The 22908-nt window shown below is 41.7% G+C and overlaps 1 long non-coding RNA gene across 1 annotated transcript; it reads right to left on the bottom strand.

Moving 5' to 3' along the window:
- Positions 1–12288: 12288 nt before the first annotated feature.
- LOC129624478 (uncharacterized) lies at positions 12289–22836 on the bottom strand. The gene is made up of 3 exons (XR_008700975.1): positions 22716–22836; positions 14760–14905; positions 12289–13758 (listed from the first exon to the last, which is right to left on the bottom strand). It is a non-coding gene; the product is annotated as an uncharacterized LOC129624478 (long non-coding RNA).
- Between the last annotated feature and the right edge of the window lie 72 nt (positions 22837–22908).

The following is a 22908-nucleotide window of genomic DNA, read 5'->3' as shown; positions in this document are numbered from 1 at the left end:
GAAGTGACTTAGCATGCACACATGTGGGTCATGAGGAGCGACCCCTCCTAAACAAGATTCATGCCCTTATAAAAGAGACCCTGGAGAGCCCTCTTGCCTTCCACCATGTGAGGACACAGCAAGAAGGTGCCAGCTATGAACCAGGAAGTGGACTCTCACTAGACACTGAATCAGATGGAGCCTTGATCTTGGACTTCTTGGCCTCTAGCACTGGAAGAAAGAAAGGTCTATTGTTTATAAGCCATCCAGCCAATGGTAGTTGTAATAGCAGCCTGAATGGGTAAGACAACCCCTTTCACAGGTAAAAAGGTCTTTGTGTGTGGTGGGTAAAGATGGAAGTGGCAGCTGAACCCTTCAGTACATACCCTTGCTCTGTTTTATTTATAATAAATAAATAAATGAGCACTGGATACTCACTGTGCACCGGGCACTCTTCTAAATGCTTGGCTCAGGCTAACATGTTTATTCGTGATGACCCTGAACCTGGTCACTCGCCCTCGGAGGTGAAGCTGGGCTGTGGATGCTTCACGGCCGGGCCAGCCTGTGCCCAGGCCCTGCGTGGCGCTGTGCTGAGGGTCAGCAGTGCCGGGTTGCAGCGTGCTCCTCGCCCTCTGGCTCTAATCACCTCTGGAACCACCTGACTATCTGTTTACTCCTTCAGCACCATGTCCTCCAAGATGGCCAAGACTAGCTGTGTGACACTCCCCACTGACTCCAGGACCAAACACGATACCTGGCACATTGTAGGCCTTAGAAAACGAATGGCTGGCTTCAAGGATCTGTTCTATTCATCCGTCATATACGTGGAACTGAGCTGAAAACGGGAACAGTCTTAGAATTCATCTTGTTTGGTTGAAATGAATACATTCCAAGTATATGAGACATTTTCAAAGTCTAAAAACTCTGGTTTTGCAAAATAGCAATATGAGATATCATCTATTAAAAATGTACTCTTTTCTAGGTAGTTATGTTAAGTATGTGGCATGCACTTTCTCATTTAATTCTTATCACAACTCCATAAAGTAGATACTATGTTTATTTTTCTTTTTGTTGGCATTTCAAATGTACTAGAATTGGGTTCACTGTAACTGGGTTAATCCGTTCAGGACACATTGTCGTTCCAGGCTTGGCGCTCTTCTGCTCATCTTTTATTCATTTATTCATATTTTAAATAACAAAATAAACTTGCCAATGAACTTACCACCCAACCCAAGAACCAAAATATGAACTGTAACTTGTGTCCCTCTCGGTGCTCCTCCCAATCCATTCTCTTGCCCGCCCCACACACAACCCCACTATCCCGATTTTTGCATTTCCTTGTTTTTTTCCATTGTACGCCCAAATGCTTGATTGCTCAGCTTTCGTTAGATTTGGACTTGATGGCAAAGGGTGGCAGGCTTTTGTTCACCAAGCATCACATTCCTTAGGTTCATCCATGCTTTCACAAGTGGCTGAGCTTCATTCATTTTCCTGGCTGTGTGATTTTTTTCCATACGTACTTCCGTTGATTAGCATTTCTGATGCCTTTCCTTTCTTTGCTGTTATGAAGGGGTGTTTCTCTCGGGTATGATGTCGATTTTACAGAGGAAGAAATGGAGGCACAGAGAAGTTAAAGAACTCACCAAAGACCTTCCAGCCAGTAAGTGGCTGAACCAGAATCTGAACCTAGATCTTTAGCTCTAAAGCATGTTCTACAGCTTCTATCGGCCTTCCCACGAGAAAGATAACAGGAGGTAAAGGGTACATTTTCCTTCCTCATTTTACCCCACCCTCACTTTGTCTATAGGAGAAGAAAAACTTGTACGTTGACTTAATTAGCCTTTCAAATAAAATCACTTACCCTCTTGAATCCAGCAGTTATCCACTCCTCCCCATTTCAAAAAAAATTGTTGGGTACAGTATTTATCTCAGAGATGACATGTCCAAATAGTTTGGCTTTACACCTTACAATCCCTTTAGCTCTTGGTTTGGGGCCTAAATTCCCTTTACGGCAGAATCAATTGCACATGCCTGTATGTATTGTGTGTGTTTTTTTTTTTTTTTCCCATCAGAAGTTTTAAAGAAGAAAATGGTGGGAAAATAAAGTAAAATGTTCACTTCTACAGTCTGCTGTTATGTATCTAGAGGCACCTCTTCAGGTTAAAAATAGGTTTTACATGGCAGACAGCTCAGTAAAATAAAAGTTGATCATATAAACTACAGACCACAATTTTAAAACACAAATGATTTTGCTTACCGGAGAAGAAACTTTCCAAAGAGAATGCTTAGTTATTTGGAATTTAGAAAAAAAAAAAAAAGGAATGAATACAATATGTTTGCATTTATCCAGTTTGCTCTTTGAAAAAAATAGACGCTGCTGTACTTCGGGCACTGAACAAGGCAAACCTTGACTTGGTGGAGATGTTACCTGTGGACCAGACTGAGGTCTGGTTTCTAAAAGGTCATGCTCTGGCTTCAGAAACCTCACTGGCCCCTGTGCCATCACCCTTGCATTCCTTACGACACACTGTGCTGTGGACAACCCATTTCCTTAACAGCTATTTCTCATGTCTGTTTGCAACCTAGGGCATGGGAATTTGAGGCAATTTGAGGGAATAAGAACACAGATGTTCTTACTATTGCTTAAAAATATGAAACAAAAAATGTTTACACTCATATAACAACTGGACATAAAGTTTAGAAAACAGAAGGAAGAAAAACCTAACATACTCTCACCATCCTCAGTCAAACTCCTGCCATTGTTGTTTTTCCCTTTCTTCCTGGCCTGTGTGTGCACACATCGTCTATAGGGAAAAACAGGGATGTGTCTACAATTCCCTGTGCTGCAGATCTTGAGACAAAGTAGTCATGCAAAGGTGGTTTATTTGAGGAGTACAGACAATACCACTGGGAGCATGGGGAATCCATACAGTGAAGGAGAGAAGCCAAGAAAGAGCACCCTTATCAAGCAATAGAAGCTTAATCCCCAAGGAAATTTGGGAACACAATGCTAAACATGCAGCTCAAAGGGGTACTGGAGGTAGGGTACTTGTACATCGACTGCCCATGGCCACTGCTTAAGGACTGGTGTGGGGTGGAAAAGAGGAGGTAATCTCAACTGTGTGTATGTCCATAATTGGGGGTGCTTGGGGAAGAGCTCCCCAATTCAGAGATGTTCAGCCTGGTGGCTGGAAATTGGTTAGAATAACTGAAAACCCTTAAGAGACATGGGTGGACCCAGAGTGTCTCCTCTATGGCTTTGTTCATTTGACATTCATTATGACACTTACCTAGACCTCCTTGTTGCTACAGTCTTATACCCTTATGAGATAAGTTTCCACATAACATTTCATAATGGAATCATAGTCTACTCCTCTGATAGAGGATATTTACATTGCTTCAAAATGGAACAGGGGAGGGACTTCCCTGGGGGTCTCTGGCAGTCCAGTAGTTAAGATGCTGAGTTTCCAGTGTAGAGGGCATGAGTTCCATCCTTGGTCAGGGAACTAAGATCCCATGTGCAGTGCAGCAAAAAAAAAAAAAAAAAAAAGGAAGAAAGAAAAGAAAAACGGAACAAGTGAGTTGGCAACAAGTAGCTAACTTATTTCTGTCCAAGCTCTCAAAGCTGAAGCTGTGTACCAGGGGAAATATGTGTTCTTAAAGAAACTGAAATTTCTCTGGTCAAACAAGCCAAGTAGAATACCTCAGATGAAGACAGCTGAGAGAATCACGACCAAGTAGCCCAGTGGCACATGCTCTAAATCGGATGTACTGTTATTTAGTGACTCTTTAATTTTTGGTGTTCTTATGATAGCTGTACTTTGTTCTTTAAGTTGTCTAAGGTCTATAAATTTCGTATATGAACACAATGTACGGGGGCCGTGATAGTTGGGAAACACAAGCTATTAAATCATCTGGTACCAGCAAGCAACACTAAAACGAGAGACCTAAATTTGGCTGTGGTTGGCCCCCAAGTAGATGCACCATCTTGGGGCAGCCACGCGTATCTCAGTGTCTCAGTGGCAAATACTGTCCGAAGCTTCTCCTATAGTCATTACCACCCTCCCCCTTCTTTACCAGCACTACTCTGATTTTCTGTAGATACCAGGTGGAGAGGCCCTGTTCTTGGGGTAAGCAGTCCTGACACAACCCCAGGGGAAAGTCCTGATTGGCTGGAGCCACCTCTAGTAATTCATTTCTCCTCAGCCACATTCTCACTTCCCCAGCTTCCTCTGAAGTTAGAAAAGTGATGGTCATTCAGTCATGTCTGACATTTTGCGACCCCATGGATCCTCTGTTCATGGGACCTCCTAGGCAAGAATACTGGAGAGGGTTGCCATTCCCTTCTCCAGGGGATCTTCCCAACCCAGGGATTGAACCCATGTCTCCTGCATTGTAGGCAGATTCTCTACCATCTGAGTCATGGGGGAAATTAGGAAAAGGCCAAGTTAAAAAAAAAAAATTAAATCACACATGACGTAACATTTTCCATATGCCCCTCTTTAAGTACTTCATGTATATTTCAACATTTAATTCTCACAACCACCCTGGGGCTAAGCATACTATTACCATCCCATTTACCAAGGAGGAAACTGTGCCCCAGAGAAGCCAAGTGAATTTCCCAGGATCACATGACTGGTAAGTCTTGGAGCAAAGACTTACCCTGGCTCATTTCCAAGATCAGTGCCCCTTTGTCATATGAGGAATATCCAGGTTTGTCTTCAGGTAACCAGGAGTCCATCCAGATATCTACCTAATTAGCAAAGGCTGTCCTGTGGAGACACTGGCTTCCTGCACCACCTTCCTCACCACTGAGAAGTCCCACAGGAGTCTCACCTCCCAGCTTTGAAGGATCAAAATTCGTAGTTTCTCGTAGAGGCCTCACAACTGATTATGAAGATCAAAGTCATATTATTGAAAGGGAGGAATGCTTAATCCTCTTTCCCCCACTCTATTAAGGTTAGGTTGTGTGGGTTAGACTGCTGGCAGAACTGCCTTCTCTCTAGTTCTTCCCTCTGTCTCACAGGAAATTACAAGTGTATGTGTGCACTCACATGCACACATACAGAGACACACACACACACACTGGGCACCCTTATCAGTGGTGCTTCAGGACACTCTTCTTCTCCATGCTCTTTCCTCAACTTCGTACTTGGAGAAACTTCCTCAAACCTCATCTCAACCTGCTCTCAGATCTTGAGGTCACCGACTTGTACTTTTTCTTCAGGTTTTCGGTTGACTCTCACTTGTTGGTCCATGACGGACCACAATCCTTCATGTGAGAAGGATGGGGTCTTTTTAAAGAGTCCTTATTTTCTGTCTTAGCAGCTGGCTGACACCACTCCCAAGTCCACAGGGTCTTTAGGTCCCAGTTACCTTGACCCCGACCTCCAGAGGAGCAACTTTGGTTGGAGCATCAAAGACTCAGGCAGTAACTTTAACTATCGGTTGTCAACAACATGAGGCTTTCCAGCAAGCACCGGTCATTCTTCATCCTAGGTCCGGGTCATCAAACCATGGTCCTGGAGGATAAGACTTGAGGTTATATTTAAAGAACCATCCTTGATTCCCTTTGATAAGAGTGGCCAGAACACTGGTTATAGGAAAACATTGTCTTGGAGTTCAAATTGCAGAAGGCTGTATTACAGAAACTGTAACCCTTCAGCTTAATCTGCCCAGGACACAGCCAAGAGCATTCAGAGAATAAGTTCAGGAAGAAGCCCTAAGAGTCATCACGAATTCACGAAGAACAAATCAGGCCAGGCTGACCTTGCGTTCACTCTTGAGAGGACTGGTAAATGAGGAAAGCAAGTCTTTAGCCTCACCCCCAATACTATCAGTGGAAGGAGGGTGGTAGAGGTATAAATTGACCCCCAGGGGTTAGACATATACTCAGTCTATATTAACCTGTTCTCTGCCTCTTGAAATATAAAAGAGAAAACTTTAAACTGGGCAATTGTTACATCTGAATACTTGGAGGGCTGTTTGTGTAGAAAAGGATTAGATTTCCAAGGGCAGAACCAGGAGCAGTGTGTGCAAACTGCAGGGAGGCAGTCCTGTGCACCGCACGGGGGAAAAACCAGCACACGCTTAGAGCAGAGCTTCTTAAACTGAGTCATGCATAGACCCTAATACAGAAAAGAACATTCTTCAAATCCCCAGGGTTTACAAGTATTTTTTTATAATGTCTCTCTTCTTTTTTATTGAAGTGTAGTTGATTTACAATGTTAGTTTCAGATGTACAACATAGTACATCTGTTGTACATCTGAGAAAGGATAGGCTGATATTTGATAAAAAAAATTTGATATTTTTATAGATTATACTCCATTTAGTTATTACAAAAGAAGGGGCTGTGCTTGTGGGTTAGATCACTGGCAGAACTAAAACAATTCTCTGTGCTGTACAATGTATTCTTGTTGTTTATCTACTTTATATGTAGTAGTTTGTATCTCTTAATCTCATACCCTTATCTTGCCCTTTCCTCCCCTCTCTTTCCCCATTAGTAACCACTAGTTCACTCTCTGTATTTGTGAGTCTATTTCTGTTTGGGTATATACATTTACTTTTTAGTTTCCACATATAAGCCATAACATAGAGTACTTGCCTTTCCCTGACTTATTTCACTAAACATTATACTCTCTAGCTCCATTCACATTGTTGCAAATGGCAGAATTTCATTCTCTTTTTAAATGGTTACGTAACATTTCATTGTAGATACAAACATACCATGTCTTCTTCATTCATCTGTTGATGGAAACTTAGGTTGCTTCTGTATCTTGGCTACTATAAACAGTGCTGCTATGAACACTGGGGAGCATATATCTTTTCAAATTAAGTGTTTTCATTTTCTTTAGGTATATACCCAGGAATGAAATCGCTGGATCATACAGTAGTTCTATTTTTTTTTGAGGAACTCCCTTACTATCTTCCCTAGTGGCTGCACCAATTTACATTCCCACCAACAGTATACAAATGTTCCTGTTTCTCCAGATTCTTGCCAATGTTTGTTATTTGCACTCTTTTTGATGATAGATACTCTGACAGGTGTGAGGTGGTATCTTATTGTGGTTTTGATTTGCATTTCCCTGGTGACCGGCGATATTGAGCATTTTTTCATGTGGCTGTTGGCCATTTGTATGTCTTCTTTGGAAAAACATTTATACAGGTCTTCTGCCTGCTTTTTAATTGGGTTGTTTTTTTGATATTGAGTTGGATGAGGTGTTCATATATTTTTGATATTAACCTCTTAACAGTCATAGCACTTGCAGGTATTTTCTCTATGAAAGCTAAAGTCACTCAGTCGTGTCCGACTCTGTGACCCCATGGACTATACGGTCCATGGAATTCTCCAGGCCACAACACTGGAGTGGATAGCCTTTCCCTTCTCCAGGTGATCTTTCCAATCCAGGGATCAAACCCAGGTCTCCCACATTGCAGGCAGATTCTTTATCAGCTGAGCAACAGGGAAGTCCAAGAATATTGGAGTTGGTAGCCTATCCTTTTGGAGAAGGCAATGGCACCCCACTCCAGTACTCTTGCCTGGAAAATCCCATGAACGGAGGAGCCTGGTAGGCTGCAGTCCATGGGGTTGCGAAGAGTTGGGAACGACTGAGCGACTTCACTTGCACTTTTCACTTTAATGCATTGGAGAAGGAAATGGCAACCCACTCCAGTGTTCTTGCCTGGAGAATCCCAGGGACAGAGGAGCCTGGTGGACTGCCATCTATGGGGTCACACAGAGTCGGACATGACTGAAGCGACTTAGCAGCAGCAGCAGCAGCAGCCTATCCGTTCTCCAGCAGATCTTCCCGACCCAGGAATTGAAGCAGCATCTCCTGCATTGCATGCGGATTCTTCACCGGTTGAGCCACCAGAAAAGCTATTTTCTCTATAGCATTTCTTAATTATGGGCATACAACTAGGTTTAAGTTATACTTACAGTTAAACAAATTTACAAATTAAATTAATGAACTACATTTACAAATGTATAAATTAAATGCAAAAAAACTACAATGTCAACAATATTGAAATATCCTTATTTTAATGAGAGATGATGTTGTTTGCTGAAAAAATCACCCTTCAGGACATGAATATGGTACTAATAATGGTTTTTATCTTGGAGGTGTAGGCCACTGCATAATTTGCAATGACTCAAACAAAACGTATTTCTTTTTCTGAACCACAGACAAACCTCCGTTAGTGAGGCATGCTGTCACTTTTCTTCACTAAAATTAACGACACTTGTTGCCTGTTCAGTCCAGGTCTGTTCTTTACTTATTAGTCCCAAAGAAAGTTGAACTAGTCTCATAAAACATAAACAGAAGTACTACTGAAAATATCTCTGGTGGTCCTCAGGTAAAAAGTGATCCTTGAATTTGTCAAACACCCTAGGCTTCAAGGAGGGATGGATTGGGAGTCTGGGATTAGCAGATGCAAACTATTATATGTAGAACAGATAAACAACAAGGTCCTACTGTATAGCACAGGGAACTACAGTCAATATCCTATGATAAACCCAATGGAAAAGAATATGAAAAAAATGTGTATATACGTATGCTGCTGCTGCTGCTAAGTCGCTTCAATTGTGTCCGACTCTGTGCGACCCCATAGACGGCAGCCCACCAGGCTCCGCCGTCCCTGGGATTCTCCAGGCAAGAACACTGGAGTGGGTTGCCATTTCCTTCTCCAATGCATGAAAATGGAAAGGGAAAGTGAAGTCGCTCAGTCGTGTCCAACTCTTAGTCATCCCACGGACTGCAGCCTACCAGGCTCCTCCGTCCATGGGATTTTCCAGGTAGGAGTACTGGAGTGGGGTGCCATTGCCTTCTCCGTATGTATGTATAACTGAATCATATCACTGTAGAGCAGAAATTAACGCACTGTAAATCAACTATACCTCAATAAAATAAATTTAAAAACAAAACCTCTAGAATGTATAACACAAAGAACAAACCCTAGTACAAAGTATGGACTTTAATTAATAATAATGCACTAATGTTGGCTCAACAAATGTGCTACACTAATGTAAGATATTAGTCATATGCAAACTGAAGGTGGAGGAGTCGGGGGTATAAGGTATGTCTATACTTTTCACTCAATTTCCCTGTAAACCTAAAACTGATCATAAACAGAAAGTTTACTAAGTAGAAAAAAATGGTCACTGTAGCATGTTTACATATTCATTCTCTTTCAGTTGTTGCCTAAATGAAAAGACAAAAATTTGCACATCTCATTTAGAATTCATAGCCCTCCAAAAATGTTTGCATGTTCCAGGCTCCTCACCATGGTTCAAGAAGTGCTAAAATCAGGGGTTCGGGAATGGAGTGGGGTATTCTGAAAAGCCGTTAGAACTCTTTCTTCAAAGTGTCCCAGAAAATGTCTTGAAGGTTGTCTTTCAAAGATGTTCTTCTGGGGATATTAGTTTTTGGAGAGAGGTTAGAACACATGATCTCTAATTCCAAGATTATATAATTTTAGTTTTTATGAAGATGTAACCCTCAATTAATTTGCTTTTAGTTCTATTTTTCACAGACTGCAGTGGCCCAATGCCAGAACAATAATGTGCTTGAACTTCTGGCTTTCTTTCTCCTAATTCCCACAAGCCTGTCCAAATAGCAACAATTTCATCTAGGCCAACCAATTGTCAATTTTTGGTCCTGGGAAAGAATAACTAATAAACCCCACTTCATTCCAGCAAACCCAGATCACATTCCTTTCTGATGGCTTATCGCATTCCACTCTGAGCTGAGTTCCATAGTTCTAGCTGCACTTGACATCTTTGGGCAATGCTCTTCCTAACTTTTCTCTTAGAGAAACCCTAGAAAACCTTTATATTAGTTATTCCCTATGGAAAATATTTCCTTCCAGAAATCTGAGGCTAGATTTATAGAGGACTCCTGTAATTCTAAACATAAACACGTTATTGAATTCACATGTGTACTTCTTTGTTTAGTTTTAGCAAACAGCAATGGCACATTAGAAGCTGGAACATCTTGGGCATTGAGAAAGTAAAAAAAACCTTCTGCAAAGTGTTCACTGGCTCTGAATATTGAATTTTTTCAACTGGGGTAGAATAGTTTTCCATTTGAAAGTAAGTAAGAGGGATCCTAGTCATAAGCATGGGTGTCCAAGGGAGGAGTAGACACCCACGATTTCTGGCTCCCGTCTCTCTCTCTCTCCTGTCGCATTACATCAGACTGCTCACACTTCTGATGTGACTTCCACCAAGGATGGCTGGCTGAGGCACGGCTTTTCAATGCCACCTACCGTCTGCCCCAAGAACTGCATTAGCATCTCAGACGTCCTGGTCCGGAATCCATGATGGATTCAACCCTCCCAATTGCAGGAAGAGATGTATTGGAATAAAAAGAAAGAATAAAATGGAAGAGGAAGTGAACAGTCAAAGATTCTGGGGAATAAGCCTGAAAAATGAGGCGGCAAGGAAAACCTGTCTCTATTTTGATATTTCCAAAAGGGAACCCTTATTTATAAAAGGTTACAATCAAACTCAAATAGGGGTGAGTGATGTTTCCAGTGTAGTAAGATCTAGTAATTACTCTCAAGTTGAATTAAAAGCAGTCATTTGATAACCTACCCATTGAAGGATGAAAAACATCCTTCTTTTAATATTGCTATCCCAGTGTGTTCCCTGTCTGAAAGCTATCACAAAGTATTTTTGAACACAGTAACAAGTTAAAAGAAAGACAAAACATGCCTCCCTAAAGTGTTGAGACTCTTCTTTTTTCACTTGAGTGGTAATTATTTTTTCTCATACTTTCACCAGTTTCAGGAAAGGGTGGGTTAGAGTCAGGGGCTTCCTGAAACTTTTCAGAACAAAAATTCTAATTCAGTGTGTTCAGAGGGGCCCCGTGAGAATCGTGTTTTGGAACATACCGACCCCATGTGGTATTATCTTTGCCAACTTTGCAGTTTCGTGTGAGATTTATTTTTAATCTTTAACAAAGCATGCCTGTGTTTATCTTAACTTACGAAAAAAGTGTAATCGTTTAAAACAAAACTTTTAAAAATAATTAAATATACAATGAATGCTGAAACATAAAAGTCAGACAGAATGTTACCTTAACAAGAAAGAGCTTCCTAAAGATCAAAGGATTGTTGTTTGTTTTATTTGCTTAAGTAACCAGTACTTTCACTTTAAGGGATTCAGTGGCTATTTGAAGGAGGCTAGGAGGTCTCCATTGCCCAACCCCCACCAAGATAAAGGCTTCCCACCCCGCACATTGAGAGCTGGGAACTTTACTTATTGACACTAAAAATATATTCTTCGTGTTTAGAATGGAATGCTGAGATTTGATTGAAGACAGTACATGAATCAAGTGAATGGCACTTGGGGGGCATGTCTTTGAATCTTATTTAGTGGTTTTGGGGAAAGACCATCTTTTGAGCTTGCCTTCTGTGTGCGTGTGGCCGTATGTCATCATTATAGCACTGAGGAGGTACTTTATGACCATCATGGAATGAGTGCTTCCGAGTGCAATGCACCTCTTATATTGTTGATTTTAATGCTAGCTTCAATAAAGGAGGGAAGAAATGGGCTTTAGAACATGTCTTTTTTTCCTCTAAGTACCTTCAGATTTGGGCTTTCCGTCAGTGATACTAGCTAAGTCATTTGTGGACTGACATGTGAGAACAGGATGAGATGGAAATACATTCTCAGTTCACTTGGTGGTGGCCTGTAAGAGGTGGGTTTGTGTAATGGTGGTTCCTCCTTCTATGAGGCCTCTGTCATCAGCCAAAGCAACCTTAGATGGTGCAATATCCAGTTGTTCCCAGTCTGCTATCAGGTGAGCACTATAAATGCTGCATAAATACCACTTAAAGAGAAATGATAGTTCATTTGTCTCCTGTGTCCCCTCCAAACAGTTTCAAAATCTTTGCTACTTTTTATGAAAACTTTCAACCAATACTTATTTTGCATGTGGCTAGATTGTGATTTCTGGGGTTTTTTAAAGGGCACTGTGGCTGAATTTTCTACCCAGGAAGTATAGCAAAATGCTGAGCTTGAGCTCTAGAACCTGACAAACTGATTTTGTCACTGACTTATGACAGTCAGTGCAGTGAAGGTTTCTAAGTCTTCATTTGCTCATTTGCAAAATGGCAATTATTAATAATGTTTAACTTGAAAGGTTTGAACACAGGTAGAGGTCTCAACACAGGGTCTGGCATTATGTGGGAACTGTTTTAAGGAAGGATATGTATCCAAGACCCTAAATCAATTACCAGAAGCCAAGTCAAAGGTTGAGGGAATCTCACACCATCTTTTTTTTTATTTTTGCTTTTTGGCCACGCCATTCAGTCAACCAGGGATCAAACCCACACCTGTTGCAGTGGAAGAAGAGTCTTAACCACTGGATCGCCAGGGAAGTTCCCCACACCACCCCTCTTTTCACCTTGGTTCCTTTCTGCTACCATCTCACAGAACGATCTGGAGGTTCTTCTCAGTAGGATGTTCCTCAGCAGGCAGTACACAGGCTCATGCTGTGAGGGTGGAAGGAAGAAGGTCCTGAAGCAAAGACAGTGACCCTGACAAATGCAGACAGGACAGAATATTCATGCTGAAGAGGGTTTTTTGGTTGTTGTTGGTTCAATCATTCTTCAGAACCCTACACAGGGCTGAATTTAATTGCAGTGTGCAACAACTATCCCAGGACTCCAGGAAATCTTACAGAAAACAAATCCTCTCACGGTTGGGAGAGCCATAATGCAAATATTCCAAACATCAGATACTCCCCAAATCATGGTTTAGGAATGCACTGAATCAGCAACTTACTTTGTTTTGCTTAGTTTACTTTAATGGGCAGCAGTATGGCAGAATGGTGAAGTGAGGAAGCGCGGTTGTTACAGTTTTAAAAATTATTTCATGGTATTGTTACCAACAATTGCTTGATTGTTGGTTGACACCTAATAGCTACAAACCCATCAGAACTGGAAAGGTAGATCATATGTATGAGAGATAATAAAAGCAAGTTTTAAAAGTACTGAAGACAGGGCAGGGGGCTAGTACTTTTAAAAGGGAAAAAATAAGACTCATTATTTGGGGTAGGCTAATTGTTATGTCAGGTTTCCAAGAGAGTTGTTTTGGTTTGCAGAAAGACTTGAGCTTGGATCCTATCAAATAAAGGCTTTTATTTAAGTTTCCAAATGACTGAATAAGTGATTTTCTAAATCCTTCATTTCATCCACAGTATGACAAACATGAATACTTGGACTGAGTCCACGGTGCTTTTCCTAATGTTGATCTCACAGCTCTTCAATTCTGGATTCAGAGAAGTTCTAGCCTAAGTGTGGCTGACTCAATGAAGTTAGATGGCTCTGTGGGCCCTGCCGTATCTCTGCTGGAATGTTTTTATAGTCACATCCTCAACTGCAAAATTACTGATGAGTAGACACTTGTAGCCCCAATCCCGTAACTCTACCACAAAAATAGAATTCAGACTCTTTCAATATAAACATTATCTAGAGAAAACTATATCTAGGTCTTCCCTGACAAGTTACATGATTCAGTGCTTTGTTTCTATAAACTAAAGTTAGAAACTCAAGAGTGACTCACTTTTCTTTTTTGCATGCATCTAAGTGAACAAGGAAGTCACACTGCTTCTGGTGTTGCTTTCTTTACAAGGAAAAAAAAAAAAACTTGCTCCTTCTCGAGCATCCTTTTTAGGTCAGCAATTTTGAAGTGCAGGACTTATTGGTGTCCAAGCGGAAAGGGCTGATGCTCTGATTTATCGCGACTCCCTCCGAGTGGAGTTCTTCCATGGCTGGAGAAAGGAAAACATTTGTTGTACTAATACTGAATGTGCTTCCTGTGTAAAATAACCTTTAACTCTGTGGAGATCCCCCATTTTAATAACTGGGATATAGTAGAAATAGAAGGAAATCCAAATGCCCCAGTAGCAGCCACTCTCCTCCCCGGTAGGTCAGGCTGCAACCCTCTGAGGGACAGAAATGGTTGCCTGGGAAGCATTCAAGGCTTCTCTTTCTCCTATTTTAAGGTATGACCATTTTGATTGTTTAAAAATGTGTGTGACATTCTGACCCTTTAAGGAGCCTGGGCTATATCAATCAGGGGGAATGAGGTGGGTAGACTGGGGAAGTCTGGCATTTACACATTTGTTGTGGGGATGGGAGGGACTCTTGTCAACTGGAGAACCAGCTCTCGAACCCACGCCAGACTGCAGCTTCTTGCATCTCCCTATCTTCATGATACAGATATGACTGAGTCTACTCAGTCTACCTCAGTTCTACTGTTCAGGGCGACTGCTCTGAGCACTGAAACGATTCTTCCTACATAGAACCTGAAATGGGATTCCCTACACTGAATGAGGTGAAAATGGGAATAATCAACTAAAGAAACAAGCTTTTCAAGCATATTTGAGTTTTTGCAGTGAAGTTGTTCTTTAGTTGCTAAGTTGTCTGACTCTTTGCAACCCCATGGACTATAGCTCACCAGGCTCCTCTGTCCATGGAAATTCCCAGGCAAGAATACCGGAGTGGATTGCTTCTAGATTTCCTTCTCCAGAGGATCTTCCCAGACCAGGGATCGAACCTGCATCTCCTGCACTTGCAGGCAGATTTTTTAACACTGAGCCACCAGGGACGCCCTTTGTAGTACAGTAGAGCCCAGCTCTTTAGGAGCTGTGAGAAAATGTCTATGTGATAGGGAAGAGAGGTTAAACACACACTTTCGGAGCTTCCCCAGATTATAGGCTCTGTGTGTCCTGTGCAGCACAAGATCACGTTCTGTCCCAGAAAGCTACACCTGAATAATGCAGTCAGCATTCTTAGAATGCATTTAGCAGTGGATGAATAGGAGCGCTTTCCACAGGTCAATCAATGGTGTCTCTGCTTCTGGCTGGCTTGCAGATTGCTCCTTCTTAAAATATGTCTTTTTAAAAGACAGCTGAGCTGGTTGGAAGACAGAAGAGTAAAGAGAATCAGCTGTTTTGATCTCTCTATCATTCTCTATCTCACTCTCTCCTTCCTCTTCTTTCCTGCTTACACTTGAAATTCCTTCAGGCCAGATCTTCTGATTAACCTTGATTTTCATTTCTTTTGCCTTCTCCTTCCTAAGAATGAATGATATATCTCAAACATAATGACTCAAGAAGCATGTATGTCTCATATGTCTTTGACTGCATTTCTGGTTCCTAAGAATTAACTTAGGAACCAGAGTTCAGTTCAGTTCAGTTGCTCAGTCATGTCTGACCCTTTGCAACCTTACGGTAGGCAGCATGCCAGGCTTCCCTTGTGGTACTTGTCCAGCTAAGTCTGACAAGCTATGGCGTAGTAGAAGAAACACTGTCTGGTACTTTTAGTAGGTATTTGATGTTAGTTTGTCTTTTTAAAAATTGATCTGTAGGTCGGCTACAGGTTTTTGATTAAAAATAAAATTCTTAAATCAAATTTATCAATATTTTCTAAGACAGACAGACTTCTTCACACACGTGATTCAATATGACCAGTAGTTGTTTGAAATGGTACCAAGCACTTACTCTGTTACAGTGCTTGTTGCACTTCACAGAGAAATAAAGGATCATGTTTCTATTAAGATTAATTTTGGATGCAACTGAGTACCTGACTAAAGAATAAACATTAAGCAAAAAGGCAATTATTTTCTTCCTATACATGGAGCCTGGTGGTGGTAGTGATTTAGTGACCAAGTTGTGTCTGACTCCTGCATCCCCATGGACTGTAGCCTGCCAGGCTCTTCTGTCCATGGGATTTCCCAGGCAAGAATACTGTAGTGGGTTGCCATTTCCTTCTCCAGGTATGAAGCCTAGAAGTAGGCAATTCAGTGCTCGGTGAGGTTATTAAGGACTTAGATTCTTTCTCTTCTACTTCTCCATTCTCATGTTTGTAATCTCATGATTTCAAGATGATTCTCACAGGACCACCTCTCTTAACTGTGTTCAAATGAGGTGGTGGCTGAGGAAGGAAGGACAGGTCAGGTAAATATGACTTTTTTTAGGAGTGCCGTCCCTGTTTGAGCAAACTCCAGGAGACCGTGAAGGACAGGGAATCCCAGCATGCTGCAGTCCATGAGGCTGCAAAGAGTTGGACATGACTTAGTGACTGAACAACGACAACAACTCCCGTTTTATCACAGAAATATGCCCAACAAATTCAAGACATGATAAATAAGAAAGCACATTCATACCAAGGTACTTTGTGGTCAAAGATAAAGAAAAAAAATCTTAAAAGCAGTCAGAGGGAGAAACAGATTATTCACAGAGGAAAAACAGACTTTGGGCACATTTAACAAGAGCAACATGGATTTCAGAAAGCACTGGAATAGTACCTTCAAAATGCAGAGAGAAAGTAACTGACATTTTCTATAACCAACAAACTATCTTTCAAGAATGATGGCGGAATAAAAACATTTTTCAACAGACTACAAAATGAGTGTTAACTATCACTCAGAGAAACTTCTACAGGATATACTTTAGGATGAAGAAAACTCATAGCAGAAAGAAGGTGAGAGATCTTCAACAGTGAAGAAAATGATGAATACATGGATAAATCTATAAAATCACTGTGTTAAATAACAATGACACCTTAATTATAGGGTTTGGAAATAATATAGAATCAAAATGCTAGTAGAAAAAAAATGGCATATAAGTAGGAAGCAGGTAATAGGAATAAGGCATTCTAAGGTCTGTACTTTGTTCAAGAGGGTAAAACACTAACTGAAGACATTAAATTACACATTTGATTAGTTACACACCTTAATAAATTACACATACACACTATGTACATTAAAATTCTAGGACATCCCACAAAATATTAAAAAAAGGTAGTAAGTGCTGAACTAATAAAAGGAAAAAACAGAGTTAAGAGAAAAAATTTAAAAATGAAGCTTAATCTAAGAAAAATTCAAGGAGATTTTAAAAAATATAGAAAAAGTAAGAGTTAACAGAATTCATAACATAAGATAGCAGAGATGGAATACAAGCTGAAAGACTTCTACAGTGTTCCTAAAGTAAGACGAAAGCTCCCAAAAGATGGTGAATGAGATTTACAGACGAAAAAGCTGAAAAAGAGAAGGCGAGGCACACGTGCAAACAAGTGCAACAATGTGCTACAGCCGCAGTCAAGCAAGTATGTGAATGTCATGGGGCACAAAGGATCCCTTCTGCCCGAAGCGGGGAGAATGGGGCGGTGGAGCAAGTCAGGCAAGACTTCACAGAGGAGGTGATGCTGACCTGAGATGGTGCAACAGAGCATGCCAGAAAGAGGGGAGAGCAAGAATAAAAGTGCAGGGGCATGAAAGCAATGACATTTTCAGAGAATTCCAAGTAATTTAATATGACTGAAGCAAAGGATTTAAGAATGAGGTTAGCAGTCAGATCACAGAAGGCCTGTTTGCCATTGGACAGAGTCTGGAATTAATCCTGGAGGCCAGGAATGAGAAGCAAGTGAAGTGCTTTGAGGAGGGAAGTCAGAGATTTGAATTTTAGGACACAAAACGTCTTTGACAGCAGCAGAGAAGATGGTCTGGAATAAGGCAAGGAGTTCTTGTGGCTCAGGCAATGGGTAATTATTTTTTAACCACGATACCCTATTTCTCATGAGATTTCACTGTGGTATTTGAGAAATAATACTTTCCTTTCTCACTGACATAAAGACGTCTTAAGTAGAATGATAAACAGGTCTTTTTTTTCCCCTCTAATGTGTAAACTTAGTTGTACACTCTAATAAATGGAGTGAGCCTGAATAGCCTTTGGCATCAATCCCAGAGACTAAAACAGTGAGAAAACAACAAAACATGGGACATAATATCTATCCATAAATCCAATTGTATGGTTAGGTCTATGGCGCATTTTAAGAGTTATGATTTCCCTGGCAAAGTACCAAAAAAACGTACCTTCAAAAATTACTCAGAACAGCCACTTGGCATCCAACCACACTGTCAGAATGAAAAATGTTGAGTAAAGAGCCTACGTGTAATTCCCCATTCTCGAAGAAGTAAAGGAAGGGTGTTTTCTAAGGCTTCAGAATGACATATTTTATTAAATAATAACATGGGTCATGAAAAAAGCCAAGAGGAAACTTCCCAGCTCACGTAGAAAATGGAGTCACTCTTATTTTCTTTAAAACGATAAACATATTCTGTCTTATAAGAGAATGTCTCAGAGCCAATGTGTTCACAGTGGTTAACTCTGTTCTCTATTCCCTTTTTCCCCCTTATATTGTTTTCTAATTTTCTACAATGAGCATGCATTGCTTCTAGAAGGAAAGAGTCAAATAAACCAGTCATACAATCAGAGTGACTTAGGCTGTCTTTTTCAGCTTTTAGATTCTAAATCAGCTTTTAGATTCCAAATAAGATTAATATAAACTGCTTCTGAGATAATCTTCTAGTGTGCTTTGAATATATGCAAATTTTCTCTCAAATTTTTGTCCTTAGGGAGTAAATTTTCCAATTTTCAAAAATATTAAAACATCCCCTCTCAGTTATTCATGACAGTGGAGGGGAACACTGACACTACTATCCAAAAACAGCATCTAAACAGAAAACATTAGGCATATGGGCATAATATATCAGGCTTTGTAAGGCACTGTACAATGTTTGTTGGCAGATATATCTTCTGAATTAAAATTTTTAGTTACTATTAAAATGATTCTATGCTCCTACATGTAGACTGGCAAATGAAAGGTAAAAGAAATGGGTCTAAAATTTAAAATTCTTTGCATATAACCTACCAGCTGTACGCTCCACAGGCAAATGAATAGACTCCCCATGCTGAAAATATAAACCGTTTCCTAAAAATACAGACCCAGGGTTTCGCAGATGGCTCAGAGGTAAAGAATCTGCCTGCAACACAGGAGACACGGGTTCGATTCCTGGCTCAGAAGATCCCCTGGAGGAGGGCATGGCAACCCACTCCAGTATTCTTGCCTGGCAAACCGCATGGACAGAGGAGGCTGCTGGGCTACAGTCCACGGGGTCGCCAAGAGTCAGACACGACTGAGTGACTGAGCACACATACACCCAAGGTAAAAATTCAAAAAGTATAGGGGAACTTCCTTGGTGGTCCAGTGGTTGGGACTTTGTGCCTCCGATGCAGGGGGCACAGGTTTGATCCTTGGTCAGGGAGCTAAGATCCCACGTGCCTCACAACACAGCCAGAACAAACAAACCACACGTACCTGAGACAGGGCTGTGAAAGCAAGGAAAATGCTTCTAGAGTTCTGCAGTTGTGGAAGTTTGCATTTCACCTGGACTCCAAAGAGTCCACTCTAGTATTATCAAAACCCAGCTTTTCATAAGCAGAGGACACTCTTTAAAAGTAGCTCTAACTGAAATCATAGCAAAATATTTCAGAAGAAATATGAAACACCCACCTTTGAGGGTTAAAGAGAAGGGTCTGTCAAGTAAACTTGATGTAACATACTCCTTCATCTCTTTAACACTTACAAAGGGACTTGCAAAGAAAGATGTGTAAATAGGATTTATCTTAAATTAAGCACACTGAACCTTTCCCAACACTGTCAGAATTCAGACAGTTTAAAGAGGAGATGGAGGTACTCTTTATAATCTGGAGGTTATTTTATGGTCCTCTGAAACATAGTAACTTTCTTCTTAGTTGAAATTTGTACCACCCTTGCCAATTGCAGGGGAGCAATTTCTGAAATTTATACTTAATACAACAGTTCTAAGTTTACCTTAGATGTTTACCAAGGGAAACATCTAATGTTTACCAAGGGAACATTTCATGCAAAGATGGGCACAATAAAAGACAGAAATGGTATGGACCTAACAGAAGCAGAAGATATTAAGAAGAGGTGGCAAGAATACACAGAACTATACAAAAAAGATCTTCACAACTCAGATAATCACGATGGTGTGATCACTCACCTACAGCCAGACATCCTGGAATGCAAAGTCAAGTGGGCCTTAGGAAGCATCACTATGTACAAAGCTAGTGAAGGTGATGGAATTCCAGTTGAGCTATTTCAAATCCTAAAAGATGATGCTATCAAAGTGCTGCACTCACTATGCCAGCAAATTTGGAAAAACTCAGCAGTGGCCACAGGACTGGAAAATGTCACTTTTCATTTCAATCTCTAAGAAAGGCAATGCCAAAGAATGCTCAAACTACCGCACAATTGCACTCATCTCAGACACTAGTAAAGTAATGCTCAAAATTCTCCAAGCCAGGCTTCAACAGTGTGTGAACCGTGAATTTCCAGATGTTCAAGCTGGATTTAGAAAAGGCAGAGGAAACAGAGATCAAATTGCCAACATCCATTGGATCATCGGAAGAGCAAGAGAGTTCCAGAAATACCTCTACTTCTGCTTTATTGACTATGCCAAAGCCTTTGACGGTATGGACTGCAACGACCTCTGGAAAATTCTTAAAGAGATGGGAATACCAGACCACCTGACCTGCCTCCTGAGAAATGTGTATGCAGGTCAGGAAGCAACAGTTAGAACTGGACATGGAACAACAGACTTGTTCCAAATTGGGAAAGGAGTACATCAAGGCTGTATACTGTCACTCTGCCTATTTAACTTATATGTAGAATACATCATGAGAAACGCTGAGCTGGATGAAGCAAAGCTGGAATCAAGATTGCCAGGAGAAGTATCAATAACCTCAGATATAGAGATGACACCACCCTTATGGCAGAAAGTGAAGAACTAAAGAGCCTCTTGATGAAAGTGAAAGAGAGTGAAAAAGCTGGCTTAAAACTCAACATTCAGAAAACTAAGATCATGGCATCTGGTCCCATCACTTCATGGCAAATAGGTGGGGAAACAATGGAAACAGTGACAGACTTTATTTTTGGGGGCTCCAAAATCTGCAGATGGTAACTGCAGCCATGAAATTAAAAGATGCTTGCTCCTTGGAAGGAAAGTTATGACCAACCTAGACAGCATATTAAAAAGTAGACACATTACTTTGCCAATAAAGGTCCATGTAGTCAAAGGTATGGTTTTGCCAGTAGTCATGTATGGATGTGAGAATTGGACAATAAAGAAAGCTGAGTGCTGAAGAATTGATGCTTTTGAACCGTGGTATTGGAGAAGACTTTTAAGAGTCCCTTGGATTGCAAGGAGATAAAACCAGTCCATCCTATTCATCGGAAGGACTGATGCTGAAGCTGAAACTCCAATCCTTTGGCCACGTGATGCAAAGAGCTGACTCATTTGAAAAGACCCTGATGCTGGGAAAGATTGAGGGCAGGAGAAGGGGACGACAGAGGATGAGATGGTTGGATGGCATCACCGACTCAATGGACATGAGTTTAAGTAAACTTCGGGAGTTGGTGATGGACAGGAAGGCCTGGCGTGCTGTGGTCCATGGGGTCCCAAAGAGTCGGACACGACTGAGCGACTGAACTGAAGTTTTACCTACCTTGAAGAGAATATGTTTTAGCTTTTTCCATGAATTGCTTTCCCTCCTTTCTCTCTCAGACAACGAAGAGCTCACTCTTCTACCTTAAATGCTGAGGGAAAACATCGCTACGCCAAGCCTTGCACCAGCCTCTCTCCAAATCCCCCCATTCTGATTTTAAAGCTCAAAAGAATCCACCTGGCTGAGAAGTGTCTAGAGAGGCTGGGAAGGAAAAAGGCTAAGCAGGTCCAGCCAGAATTTGCAGCTGGAGGCGATGAGAAGGCTGGGGACAACACACACATACACACACACACTCACACACACTGTGGCTCCTGATGTCAGCTGATGTCAGAATTGTAGAGACTGTGGTAGGATGGCAGTTTTTGTTGAGGACAGTCCTGAGGGAAGGGGCGTAATTGGAACCAGACAAGGATTTAGGGTCTTGGCTTATAGTGCTGAGCTTTCAGGTTGGGCTCCGGGCGCGGAAGGGTGCTTCTGGAAACTTCTCCAAACCTACTTCCGGCCTACTTCCCAACCCTATTAGTCAGTCTTATCTCTTAGGCACAAGTATCCATTTATGCATTCCTCCCCTCCACTTTTCATTTAATAAACATTAGTGGGTGCGTTCTACAATGCAGATACGATAATTTGTAAGACATGGCCCCTGATTGTAGGAGTCTGTGGGAAACAGTCTGGGTGCTAGAGATTATGGTCAAGTGTGTTTAGGCTGCGTAATGGCAGAAAGGAGAGAAACTGACATCTCTATACAGGTACTCCTCTGCTATTGTGGCCCTGAAAACATGCAACCAAACTTTCCTGGTCCGCTGCAACCAAGACTTCCTGGTACCTTTTACTCTGCTCCAAGTTATCTGCACATCTTAGCGCTGGCTGAAACCTAGCTTTCTCACAAATGATGCCACTGTCCTCAAAAGCTGATCCAGTGGTGTCTGCTCTTTCTTCCACTTGCCACAAGAGAACCCAAGAATACTGGAGTGGGTAGCCTCTCTCTTCTCCGGCGGATCTTCCCGACCCAGAAATTGAACCGGGGTCTCCTGCATTGCAGGCGAATTTTTTAAAGCTGAGCTACCAGGGAAGCCCCAATAAAAGCCCTCAATTATACTTAACTTAGCTGTCACCCTGGCCACCGCCAAGAGCTCCTCTACTGCTGTAGCGCAGGACCCACATCAGCCGGTTCATTTCTCTATTTCTAGCCTCGGCCCAGGGTTCTAAACAGGACGCCGTCGATACGTGATTTAAATTAGAAAAGAAGCAAAAGAAACTGGGAAAACCTTTGGGTTCAAGGCTTGCTGCAGGCTAATCACTCATCCCACCTGGGCCTTGCTTATCCTTATGGAAAAAAATGTCATATTTACCTCAGAGATTTTGTACTGACGGGGCGACGCACCTGGCAAAGCACACTGCCCCTCCCCCGGCGGTCGGGGTTGCTGACGAGGAGAGCAGAGGCCCGAGCCCCCCCTCCCCAACCTCCGCCAGCCCACATCCCTCACAGCGCCCTTGGCCCCAGGTCCCTCGGGACCTCAAGCGTGGGAGCCCCGGCCCTGCGCG

The sequence above is a fragment of the Bubalus kerabau genome, chromosome 12 (genome assembly GCF_029407905.1).
Source record: "Bubalus kerabau isolate K-KA32 ecotype Philippines breed swamp buffalo chromosome 12, PCC_UOA_SB_1v2, whole genome shotgun sequence".
NCBI lineage: Eukaryota > Metazoa > Chordata > Mammalia > Artiodactyla > Bovidae > Bubalus > Bubalus kerabau.
Note: the sequence above shows the minus strand (reverse complement) of the source record. Positions and strands in the feature narration are given on the sequence as shown.